Source organism: Cucumis melo, chromosome 1, assembly GCF_025177605.1.
Source record: "Cucumis melo cultivar AY chromosome 1, USDA_Cmelo_AY_1.0, whole genome shotgun sequence".
NCBI classification, from domain to species: domain Eukaryota; kingdom Viridiplantae; phylum Streptophyta; class Magnoliopsida; order Cucurbitales; family Cucurbitaceae; genus Cucumis; species Cucumis melo.
The window spans coordinates 35,922,061-35,935,920 of NC_066857.1; the positions used below are offsets into that span (position 1 = coordinate 35,922,061).

The 13,860-nt window shown below is 37.8% G+C and overlaps 1 long non-coding RNA gene across 1 annotated transcript; it reads left to right on the forward strand.

Annotated features, from left to right (window-relative positions):
• Nucleotides 1–6,651: 6,651 nt before the first annotated feature.
• Nucleotides 6,652–11,371, forward strand: LOC127151405 (uncharacterized). Its single transcript, XR_007824340.1, has 2 exons — nt 6,652–6,882; nt 11,117–11,371. It is a non-coding gene; the product is annotated as an uncharacterized LOC127151405 (long non-coding RNA).
• Nucleotides 11,372–13,860: the final 2,489 nt, after the last annotated feature.

A 13,860-nucleotide genomic window follows, 5' to 3' on the forward strand; every position in this document is an offset into this window, starting at 1 on the left:
CAAATCACTGTAAAACCCCTCAGAGTTCTCGGCAGCCCTGTAATGAAATCCATGGACACGTTTTCCCACTTCCATTCCGGTATGCTCAAGGGTTGTAATAAACCCGCTGGTTTCTGCCTTGGTGCCTTAACCTGCTGACACACCAAGCATCTACTAACAAATTCTGCTACTTCCCTCTTCATGTTACGCCACCAATAAACCCGCTTCAGGTCCTGATACATCTTCGTACTACCTGGGTGCAAGGAAAATGGGGAACTGTGAGCCTCAGATAATAATTCTGTCTTAACCGCACTATCCGACGGCACACAGAGGCGTCTCTCGAACAAAAGTCCACCATCAGAGGATAATGAGAACTCAACCGCTTGCCCTGCCTCTGCTAGGCCACGTTTCTCAACCAGATAAGGATCGTTACTCTGAGCATCAATGATCCTTTGCCTCAAAGTCGGCTGTACCGTCAACTGGGCTAACTGCATAGTGACTGCCCCCACTGACACTGCAATCTCAGCCCGCTCGAGATCCCGATGCAATGGGGCCTGTCGGGTAATAAGTGCTGCCGAATGTGATACCTTTCTACTAAGAGCATCAGCTACCACATTTGCCTTGCCTGGATGATACAGTATCTCACAATCGTAATCCTTCACTAACTCAAGCCACCTTCGCTGTCTCATATTCAATTCTTTCTGAGTAAAGAAGTATTTCAAGCTCTTATGATCCGTGAATATCTGTATCTTTTCACCATATAAGTAATGCCTCCATATTTTCAAAGCAAAGACCACTGCTGCCAACTCTAAATCATGTGTAGGGTAGTTCTGCTCATGACTCTTCAACTGGCGAGACGCATAAGCGACCACCTTACCCTGCTGCATCAAAACACAACCCAAACCCTTCTTGGAAGCATCACTATAAATCACAAAACTGCCAGAACCATCAGGTACAGTAAGAACTGGTGCGGTAACTAGCTTCTGTTTAAGGTTCTGGAAACTGTCCTCACATGCCTTGCTCCAAACAAAAGGAGCTCCTTTCCTGGTCAACTGAGTGAGAGGAGTAGCTATACGAGAAAAGTTCTCCACAAACCGTCGATAATAACCCACTAAACCCAGAAAGCTACGAACCTCACTAACTGTGGAAGGTCGGGTCCAACCGGTGACTGCCTCTATCTTAGCTGGATCCACAGAGACTCCAGCCTTAGAAACCACGTGGCCCAGAAAAGACACCTGCTTCAGCCAAAACTCGCATTTCGAGAACTTTGCATACAACTTATTATCCCGAAGTGTTTCCAGAACTATACGTAAATGCTCCTCATGTTCGGCCTCCGTCTTGGAGTATATCAAGATATCGTCGATAAACACGATCACAAAAGTATCTAGGAACTCCCTAAACACTCTGTTCATCAAGTCCATAAACACTGCCGGAGCATTCGTCAAACCAAAAGACATCACAATAAACTCGTAGTGTCCATATCCGAAACGAAATGCTGTCTTCGGTACATCCCCATCCTTAATCCTCAGCTGATGGTATCCCGACCAAAGATCAATCTTAGAGAACACTGTGGCTCCCTGTAACTGGTCAAATAGATCGTCGATCCTGGGCAAGGGATATCTGTTCTTTACGGTTACCTTGTTCAACTCCCTATAGTCAATGCATAGATGCATCGATCCATCCTTCTTCTTAACAAATAAAACTGGCGCACCCCAAGGTGACACGCTCGGTCGAATGAATCCCTTATCAAGCAATTCCTGTAACTGTACCTTCAGTTCTTTCAGTTCTGCGGGGGCCATTCTGTAAGGGGCTCTGGATATAGGAACCGTGCCCGGCTCCAACTCTGTGGCAAACTCAACCTCTCTGTGCGGAGGTAACCCCGGAAGTTCTTCAGGAAAGACATCCGGATAGTCCCTCACCACCGGTTCTGACGACAGGGATACATCGACCTCTCTAGTATCCACCACGCTCGCTAAGATACCCCAAGTACCCTGATTGAGCAGTTTACTGGCCCTGATGGCTGAGATTACCTGAGGCAACGACCTTGACTCTCCTCCCTTAAATTTAAAACTGGCCATCGAGGGAGGGCTAAACGTTACCTCCTTACGTGAACAATCTATGCTGGCGTGGTTAGCGGCCAACCAATCCATACCCAGGATTACATCAAAGTCGAGCATATCCAGGACTAACAGCGTTACTTCAACCACATGGCCTGCTATCTCAATCTGGCATGCTTTCACCTTTTCCTTCGACAACATACACTCCCCGGAAGGAGTAGATACTGATAGAACATGGTGTAAGGGCTCTACCTCTAAGCGGGCATGCAACACAAAAGCGGAAGAGATAAAAGAATGTGACGATCCCGAATCAAACAAAACTAAGGCGTAATGCCCCAATACTGGAAGCGTACCTGTCACCACCGTGCCTGCCCTCTCAGCCTCAGTCTTGTTGGTAGGAAATACCCTACCCTGATGTGGAGCACCTGCTCCCTGATTCTGCGCGTTCCCCGTAAGTCTCAACGGGCATCTATCAGCTGTATGACCCTCTTGCCTACACTTAAAGCAAGTCCTGGTCCCGAATAAGCAACGGCCCAGATGGTGCTTTCCACAAGTGGTACACAACGGCTTCCCTCTAGCAGCTTCCCCTACCTCAAAAGGTTTCTGCTGGAAGCGGCGAAACTCGCCACCTGACTTGAAGTTCCGCTGTGGCACTGGAACAGGCTGCTGCTCAGCCTTCCTCTTCTGTCCCGATGTTGAACCTCTACCAGCGGTCTTAGACGAGTTAGCCCTCTCCTGTAAACTAAGATCCACTGCCAGGCGCAGTGCATCGGCATGAGTAGCGGGTCGGAAAGCTCGGACCAAACCCTGAATGTCCAGTCGGAGGCCTCTAACAAACTTATCAGCTCTGGCCGCCTCGGTCGCTATCATCTCGGAAGCGAAGCGGGATAACATGTCAAACTCCGCATCATACTGCTCCATTGTCATGTCACCCTGCTCTAAGTTCAGGAACTCCTGCCGCTTGGCATCTCTCAAACTAGCAGAGAAGAATTTCGCATAGAAACTCTCCTTAAATTGTTGCCACGTGATCTGACTCACATCACCACCTAGCATTCTCTCTGTAGTCTCCCACCATGCAGTACCTCTGTCAGTCAACATAAAAACAGCACACTGAACTTTCTGATCCTCAGGGCATTTCATGTAACGGAATATGGTCTCCAAGGACGATAACCACAGCTGAGCCCTGGTGGGGTCCTCCAAAGACCCATCGAACGTCGTGGGATTATACTTCCTGAAATCCCTCAGGTGCTTAGCCTCTGCTGACAACTGATCCGGCACAAACTGGGGCGCAACTGGTACTGGAGCCGGAACTGGAGCAGGAGCTGGTGCTGGAGCTGGCGCTGGAGCTGGCGAGGCAGGCTTCTGCTGCTCCCGCATCTGCATAATCAAATCTCTAAACCTCTGCTCCATGGCGGCTAGGTCCGCATGAGTAACTGGCGCAGCCGGGTCAGGGGCTTGGGCTACAGGCTGCACCTCAGGCTGAACGCGTTCTGCTCCCCTTCCTCGGCCTCCTCGGCCACCCCTACGTGCACCTCTCCTTGGCGGCATTTCCCTAACAACCACCAACGATCCCTTTAGTCATAAATGGTAATTGAATTTGCAGTTTAACTTAGGTAAGGTAATGCATGTAGAGTTATACGTATACTTTCATGGGAGCGTACCTGACGAGCGGCAAGGATCGTTTCAGCCATAAGGACACAAAACACAGACTCACATTATAAGCCAGTCTACAGAACCTAAAACTTAGGCTCTGATACCAACTGTAACGACCCAACTTTCCGGACTAAGCTGAGGTCACTACCAAATACCAAAACTCGACCATTCAACATAAAATTTAAAACGGACCAGTTACGATTCATTAAAAGCATTAGAAACATTACAAAAAGACAGTTTCGGGCCCTATTTTAAATCAATCATAAAAAGTCTCAAATAAAAACTCAAGTCATCAGTTCAAAATCACAAGTCAAATATTCTGACAAAATACATAGCGGAAGCGATAAGAAAACCAGATGCGTCCATATGGCCTTCACGCGTCCTTCCTGCCTCTCGTCGGTCTGCCCCTCGCTGTGCCCTTACCTGAAAAGTTAAAGAAGAGAAATGGGTGAGTATAAACATACCCAGTAAGGGACCCACTACTGGGCCCGTTAGGGGACAACAGTTAACTTCCTATTCGGGGGTACCCTACATAACAGTCTAGTGGTTCCGTAGAACGCACATATCAGTCTAGTGCTCCCGAAGGATGCACACATCAGTCTAGTGCTCCTGAAGGATGCACAGATCAGTCTAGTGCTCCCGAAGGATGCACGCATCAGTCTAGTGCTCCCGAAGGATGCACGCATCAGTCTAGTGCTCCCGAAGGATGCACATATCAGTCTAGTGCTCCCGAAGGATGCACACATCAGTCTAGTGCTCCCGAAGGATGCACCGATCCGTCTAGTGCTCCCGAAGGATGCACGCATCAGTCTAGTGCTCTCGAAGGATGCACATATCAGTCTAGTGCTCCCGAAGGATGCACATATCAGTCTAGTGCTCCCGAAGGATGCACACATCAGTCTAGTGCTCCCGAAGGATGCACATATCCGTAAGGCACACTACCCCATAGATGAAGCTAACCGTTACCCCTCAGTCCATACTAAACCGTCTACAACAGTCACACCCCAACGGCATTCATATTGCAATTCCGCCATAGGCTTTGTCAGTCAGATAGTATAGGTTTAAACAACTACACCCTCAGTTGCTAAACGCATCACCAATTCGCACACCATTAGGGAAGACCCTAGACCCAATCAACTAACCAACCAAAACCGGACTCACTGTCCTTCCCCGTCCAAACTCCATGATCAACATCCAGACAATGATTACTACATACTGAACCGTGACTTCAAGGTCCATCGCATAAAATCCCAATCTACAATTAGCAGTCACAGTACCTTTACATCAGACAAAATATAATAACAGTGCTTAACAGTCAACACACATACATTTATTCAGTACAGTCACTAACGTGTAATCCCCTGTGGATTTCCACGTTTTCAGCCTCGATCCGAGGTCCAGTAGTAGGAAAACCCTTACCTGAAACTCGGTTATGCCCCTCGATCGAATCCACGCTCAACGGATCAACCTAAACGAAAACACAAAGGTTTTAGTTGATGACTCTAGTAGAAGTCGTTTTAAAAGGTCCGAAACGACACCCGTTGACTTACCCAAGGAAAGGAAAGCTATCTCCAAACAAGCCTGCCGCGGGACCCGAGAACTTAAGCGTCAACTCCTTACTACCTTCAAGGGAGAAAAGTAGGGCCATATCTTATTCCAATATTCAAACTCGAATCGGATGTAGCAACATTAGGGAATTCATCGAAAACAATCCTTACCGAAAACTCACCGTGACCCGGAGTGGAGGAAGGAACGCTTAGGTGGCTCGGTGAACAGGGAGCTCGGCTCGGCTCGGATCACCCTCGGCTCGGCTCGGCTCGGCTCACCCTCGGCTCGGCTCGGCCTGGCCTCGGCTCGACTCACTCTCGGCTCGGTTCGGCTTGGCCTCGGCTCGGCTCAACTCGGCTCGCGGCTCGACTCAACTCAACTCGGCTCGGCTTGGTCTTCGGCTTAATTCGGCTCGTGGCTCAACTCGTGGCGCGGCTTGTGGCGTGGCTCGTGGCGCAGCTTAGCTCGGTCTCCGGTTCGGGTCGGCTTGGATTCGCGATTCGGGTCGGGTTCGATTGAAACCGGAGCAACCACGAGCGACGGATTTCGGCGTTCGACGACCGGGATGATCCGCAGCTTGTCCGACGACTGGCCCTACTTCCACGCGGCGGAGGGCGACGGCGGATATGGTCGGACGAAGGACGCACGGCGACGTTCGGTTGTTTGAACCCGAGAGGAGACCCGAAATGGTAGGAAGCCGCGGCGGTGAGATTCCGACGACGGAGACGAAGGCGGACGACTACCACACGGACGGAGACGGAGAGGAAGAGAGATGGTGGCGGAAACGGTCGGAAGGAGAAGAGAATGAAGAGGAAGAGATGGCGGCGGCGCTTCGTGAAGGCGGTGGAGAAGAAAACGGAAATGAAGGGGAGGGGTCTGTGTCGCGCGCGCCCTCTTAGGGTTTTTTTAAAAAAAAAATTATTATATATATATATATATATATATATATATATATATATATATATATACTTTTAATAAATATAAAATAATAATAATAATATAAGGTAACAATAATAATATATAGTAATATTAATATTAAATAATAAAAATAAATTTAACATTAGATAATAATATTGTTATTGTTTTAAAATAATAATATTACTATAATATTAAATAATAATAATAATTATAATATTAATATTATAATAAATAAAATAAATAATAATAATAATAATAATATAATAAATATTATATTATTATTATATCAATTTACACCAACATTTTAGATTTCCGAAAAAAATTTACATAAAACGAGAAAATTTTACCTCGAATTTTCGGGGCGTTACATTCGTTTTCCGATAGTATCGTCATTAATACCGTTTCTTCCTCAATCCGATTTGTAGGCTCGTGGTTTAAACCAAGAGTTTTTTTTTCTATATATATATAGAGGGTTTTTCAATCTTATTTTCTATAGAACCAAGTGCTCAACGATACATAATTTTGAACAACAAGAAAATTGAAATTAAGAAAAAAATGAAATCAGTTGTAATTTTTTTGATTATTCTTAGCATACTTGGTGCAGAATCCACATCTACATTTAAGGATTCCCCTACGGATACCAACCATGCGGTTGATCTTCATAAATTTTGTAAACTTGGTTGTGTCTTTTCTCTTTGCAGCAATGTTTCCACCCCAGAAAACCTAAGTGAGCTAATTTCTAGTACTCTTGTATTACCTATTTTATTCTTGTACATTTTTGGATGAAGCTAATATATATTTTAATCGTTTAAGTTTTTGGACTTTTGACGCCTCAATCTAAATGCTATTACATATAAGTAACCTCTTGTTTGGTTCTTTTCTTCTTCCGGCTTCTATAATATTGTTCCTTTCACATGGCTCTTTTGATTATACATATCTATGAATGTCACATTCTAGTTGTGATATTCTGGTCCACCTACAGCTAATTCACATCATCTTCTCTTTTGTTCCACAAAAAAAAAAAGAGTTTTACGTTAATGTGTTTTTTGATATTTCTTTTAAATTTTATGCAGTAGTACTCCTGGCAAACATGTTGTAATGAAAATAATTCATAGAGGAAGACAATGTTTGCTATTGAGCATGAAATGTCATTAGAGATGATCCTTGTCATGACTAACATTCAATTAGAGTAGTATTCATATACAAAATTTGTATCTCGAACTCACAATCAACGAGAGATTAGTAGTAGTATTCATACTAAAATTTGGTCCGTTTCTTTAATAAATTTCCCTAGTTTCGATGGACTATTATGTTTTCTTTAATTGTTTCTTTTTCTTTCTAAACCTGACAGATGTGGACAAAGTAGAAAGTTGTGTGAATGGGTGTGATCAAACGTGTAAGAAGAACTCATGCTAAAGAAAAGAAGATGAAGTATACTGAGAGGAGAAGGGAACAAGGATTGGCTTTCCAAGATATACTATATATGAATAAACAAAAATCAAGTGGTGAAAATTAAAACCATTGGTTTAAAAAGATTATTATTTCATATTTAAGCATATGTTTTGTTTTAATATAAATAAAGTTTCAAGTTTTTGCATATCGTTAAAAAAGAGCCCTCTCTCTCTTTTAATGCTATACGAGAATTTAGTGTGTTTTGCCAAAATTTTTGCTTTACTATAGATTGTGTGTGTGTGTGTGCGCGTTTGTGGTTGAATTGGTGAATAAAGGTTAATAATCTCACAAACAAATTTTATTTCGTTGATTTGAAAATATTTCTAAGGCACCAATTATCTGTTTGAAGGTGGACGATCTAATCTTCGTCCACGTTATAATTGTTAAACTAAAAATTAATCTTAATTTGAAATAAGTATTTTGGTTTTAAAAGATAGGATGGGTCAGTTGGATGCATCGAGCATTTTCACTAGGTTGGACACCCCATAACACCCTCTCATTACTCCTAGCTCACTAATTTCCCTTAAAAAATAATCCTAAAAAGTTCTCGAAACCTACACAGCTATATAACAATCAAAATGATACCTCTAAAGTTTGTTTTATTTCTATTTTCAATTTAAAAAGTTGAGTTTCAGTTCCCCCTCCATTTATTGTTAAAAAAGAATGAACTATTTTAATTTCATTTTTTTTGAAGAAAATATTATAGATGAACAGGGAAAGTGTGAAAATAATTAATTTGAATGATTAGAGAATAAGGTAAGGATAGAAATAATTCATTTTAATCCAAAAAAATTCACAGGTTATTTCGATAAGATAACTTTATGTTTCTTCTTTGGTCTCGAGGTGTCATGAACGATTTGTCTTCCAAAACAAAAAAAAAGTTATTTAACATCTCTTGAATGCATTGTGTTTCAACAAGATTACATAACAGAATACTGTAGCGTGTGAGTAATTGTATATAAATGAGAAAAAAATGAAGAGGAAAGAATTAAGGGAGCTATAATTTTTATTTTTTTTTATTGATAAGGAAAAACCATATATTTTTAAATCATCTGTATCCATTCAAATCTTCACATATTTCAAAGAAAAACATATCCTTCAAGTAATTATAGGTTTTAGGGTGTCCTTCACCCTAAGAGAAAAAGAAATTAATAATAATAATAATAATACTCACGAAGGATTATGCATGGCTTTTGATTCCTAGTTTTTTTTTTTTTAAAATAACTTTATTCCTTGTTCCAATTATTTTAACTCTGAATTTTTAAATTCTTTTCTTTAAAAAAGCTATGAGATATTCTTTCTAAAATGAAATATTAAAATGGATGGAAAAATGACGTGAAAAACAATAAATTATTAAAGAACTAAAATATTTGTTTTATTGTTTATGACCCAACATATTTCATATAAAAGAGTGAATATTATTAATTATAGTAAAATGAAAAATGTATTACAAAAATCAAACGTTGAAAGGCTTAAGTACTTGATTTCTAACTTAATCATAATATTAGATCATAAGTACAAGAACTGACTTTTCATTTCGTACATCAATTGAATAATGAAAGAAAGGTAATTGTAACAAATAAAAATGGTTGAAATGCCTTGAATTTAATTTGTTATGTGGTGCTACAAACAACAAAGAACATTTGCACCGTTTGTATTAAGAAAACATTCTCTCTAATAATAGATTTTCTCTCTATCTCGTAAATGTAGCTAACACTTCGTTCGTAAACTACGTATATCAAATGTGTCGATTTCTCCATACGTTTTTTGTAATTCTATAGTTCGTCGTCATTTCTTCAAAAAAGTTGTGACATCTCTCTTTATCTTTTCAATGTGGGTGATTCTCAACTTACTCCAAACTATGTAGTCTATTTGAGTTCACGAGTCCTTGTCCGAATATAATATCTTTTTATACTAATTGTGACATCAACTTTCTATTTTTATACTAATTGATTTAATATTAAATTAGTAATTGGAGAGAAATATGATGCGGATATAGTGATTCAAATCGTAAGCCTCATGATCGCTAACACATATCACATGTCAGTTGACCTATATGTTTTATACTAATAAAATTCTTTATGTCGATTGATAACTCAGCTAATTAGGTGAAGAAATATGTTATGATCCTGAAAAATAAATAAATAAACAATTGGAATAGAGATCACTTCTAGGTTTAATAACTGAAGCGTGTTGTAATATTTTGAAGAAAAATAATTTTAAATGTAACAAATGATACTATGATCTTATTAATTGATATGGTCTAGGTCTATCATTAATGTAGCACTATATATATGTGTGTGTCTATTTGTTATATTTAGAACTAAAAAATCCGTTGGGAGTGTCAAACATAATTTAAGGGCATGTTGAAGTAAATTTTCAAAATAGCAAATTGGTAAACTACAAATGGATCGTCCACATTTGTAGGGTTTTAACGTGTAAGGTGCATTTAGCCACAAGCGGAAATTACATTTGTCCAATAACTTGAGGTGAAGGGAAGCGTGGCAGCGTGTCATCGTAATACGTTCGTTTTCCGATAGTATCGTCATTAATACCGTTTCTTCCTCAATCCGATTTGTAGGCTCGTGGTTTAAACCAAGAGTTTTTTTTTCTATATATATATAGAGGGTTTTTCAATCTTATTTTCTATAGAACCAAGTGCTCAACGATACATAATTTTGAACCACAAGAAAATTGAAATTAAGAAAAAAATGAAATCAGTTGTAATTTTTTTGATTATTCTTAGCATACTTGGTGCAGAATCCACATCTACATTTAAGGATTCCCCTACGGATACCAACCATGCGGTTGATCTTCATAAATTTTGTAAACTTGGTTGTGTCTTTTCTCTTTGCAGCAATGTTTCCACCCCAGAAAACCTGAGTGAGCTAATTTCTAGTACTCTTGTATTACCTATTTTATTCTTGTACATTTTTGGATGAAGCTAATATATATTTTAATCGTTTAAGTTTTTGGACTTTTGACGTCTCAATCTAAATGCTATTACATATAAGTAACCTCTTGTTTGGTTCTTTTCTTCTTCCGGCTTCTATAATATTGTTCCTTTCACATGGCTCTTTTGATTATACATATCTATGAATGTCACATTCTAGTTGTGATATTCTGGTCCACCTACAGCTAATTCACATCATCTTCTCTTTTGTTCCAAAAAAAAAAAAAAAGAGTTTTAGGTTAATGTGTTTTTTGATATTTCTTTTAAATTTTATGCAGTAGTACTCCTGGCAAACATGTTGTAATGAAAATAATTCATAGAGGAAGACAATGTTTGCTATTGAGCATGAAATGTCATTAGAGATGATCCTTGTCATGACTAACATTCAATTAAAGTAGTATTCATATACAAAATTTGTATCTCGAACTCACAATCAACGAGAGATTAGTAGTAGTATTCATACTAAAATTTGGTCCGTTTCTTTAATAACTTTCTCTAGTTTCGATGGACTATTATGTTTTCTTTAATTGTTTCTTTTCCTTTCTAAACCTGACAGATGTGGACAAAGTAGAAAGTTGTGTGAATGGGTGTGATCAAACGTGTAAGAAGAACTGATGCTAAAGAAAAGAAGATGAAGTATACTGAGAGGAGAAGGGAACAGGGATTGGCTTTCCAAGATATACTATATATGAATAAACAAAAATCAAGTGTTGAAAATTAAAACCGTTGGTTTAAAAAGATTATTATTTCATATTTAAGCATATGTTTTGTTTTGATATAAATAAAGTTTCAAGTTTTTGCATGTCGTTAATTATGAGCAATGGGTAAAAAAGAGCCCTTTCTCTCTTTTAATGCTATACGAGAATTAAGTGTGTTTTGCCAGAATTTTTTCTTTACTATAGATTGTGTGTGTGTTTGTGTTTGTGGTTGAATTGGTGAATAAAGGTTAATAATCTCACAAACAAATTTTATTTCGTTGATTTGAAAATATTTCTAAGGCACCAATTATCCGTTTGAAGGTTGACGATCTAATCTCGGTCCACCTTATAATTGTTAAACTAAAAATTAATCTTAATTTGAAATAAGTGTTTTGGTTTTAAAAGATAGGATGGGTCAGTTGGATGCATCGAGCATTTTCACCAGGTGGACACCCCATAACACCCTCTCATTACTCCTAGCTCACTAATTTCTCTTAAAAAATAATCCTAAAAAGTTCTCGAAACCTACACAGCTATATAACAATCAAAATGATACCTCTAAAGTTTGTTTTATTTCTATTTTCAATTTAAAAAGTTGAGTTTCAATTCCCCCTCCATTTATTGTTAAAAAAAATGAACTATTTTAATTTCATTTTTTTTAGGAGATATTATAGATTAACCGGGAAAGTGTGAAAATAATTAATTTGAATGATTAGAGAATAAGGGAACGATAGAAATAATTCATTTTAATCAAAAAAAATTCACAGGTTATTTCGATAAGATAACTTTATGTTTCTTCTTTGGTCTCGATGGGTCATGAACGATTTGTCTTTCAAAACAAAAAAAGTTATTTAGCATCTCTTGAATGCAACGTGTTTCAACAAGATTACTTAATAGAATACTGTAGCGTGTGAGTAATTGTATATAAATGAGAAAAAAATGAAGAGGAAAGAATTAGGGAGCTATAATTTTTTATGTTTTTTTATTGATAAGGAAAAACCATATATTTTTAAATCATCTGTATCCATTCAAATCTTCACATATTTCAAAGAAAAACATATCCTTCAAGTAATTATAGGTTTTAGGGTGTCCTTCACCCAAAGAGAAAAGGAAATAATAATAATAATAATAATAGTAATAATACTCACGAAGGATTATGCATGGCTTTTGATTCTTAGTTTTTTTTTTTTTTTAAATAACTTTATTCCTTGTTCCAATTATTTTAACTCTGAATTTTTAAATTTTTTTCTTTAAAAAAGCTATGAGATACTCTTTCTAAAATAAAATATTAAAATGGATGGAACAATGAAGTGCAAAAACAATAAATTATTAAAGTACTAAAATATTTGTTTTGTTGTTTATGACCCAACATATTTCATATAAAAGAGTGAAAATTATTAATTATAGTAAAATGAAAAATGTATTACAAAAATCAAACGTTGAAAGGCTTAAGTACTTGATTTCTAACTTAATCATAATATTAAATCATAAGTACAAGAACTGACTTTTCATTTCGTACATCAATTGAATAATGAAAGAAAGGTAATTGTAACTAATAAAAATGGTTGAAATGCCTTGAATTTAATTTGTTATGTGGTGCTACAAACAACAAAGAACATTTGCACCGTTTGTATTAAGAAAACATTCTCTCTAATAATAGATTTTCTCTCTATCTCGTAAATGTAGCTAACACTTCGTTCGTAAACTACATATATCAAATGTGTCGATTTCTCCATATGTTTTTGGTAATTCTATAGTTCGTCGTCGATTTCTTCAACAAAAGTTGTGACATCTTTCTTTATCTTTTCAATGTGGGTGATTCTCAACTTACTCCAAACTATGTAGTCTATTTGAGTTCACGAGTCCTTGTCCGAATATAATATCTTTTTATACTAATTGTGACATCAACTTTCTATTTTTATACTAATTGATTTAATATTAAATTAGTAATTGGAGAGAAATATGATGCGGATATAGTGATTCAAATCGTAAGCCTCATGATCGCTAACACATATCACATGTCAGTTGACCTATATGTTTTATACTAATAAAATTCTTTATGTCGATTGATAACTCAGCTAATTAGGTGAAGAAATATGTTATGATCCTGAAAAATAAATAAATAAACAATTGGAATAGAGATCACTTCTAGGTTTAATAACTGAAGCGTGTTGTAATATTTTGAAGAAAAATAATTATAAATGTAACAAATGATACTATGATCTTATTAATTGATATGGTCTAGGTCTATCATTGATGTAGCACTATATATATGTGTGTGTCTATTTGTTATATTTAGAACTAAAAAATCCGTTGGGAGTGTCAAACATAATTTAAGGGCATGTTGAAGTAAATTTTCAAAATAGCAAATTGGTAAACTACTAATGGATCGTCCACATTTGTAGGGTTTTACCGTGTAAGGTGCATTTAGCCACAAGCGGAAATTACATTTGTCCAAAAACTTGAGGTGAAGGGAAGCGTGGCAGCGTGTCATCGTAATACGTTCGTTTTCCGATAGTATCGTCATGAATACCGTTTCTTCCTCAATCCGATTTGTAGGGTCGTGGTTTAAACCAAGAGTTTTTTTTTCTATATATATATA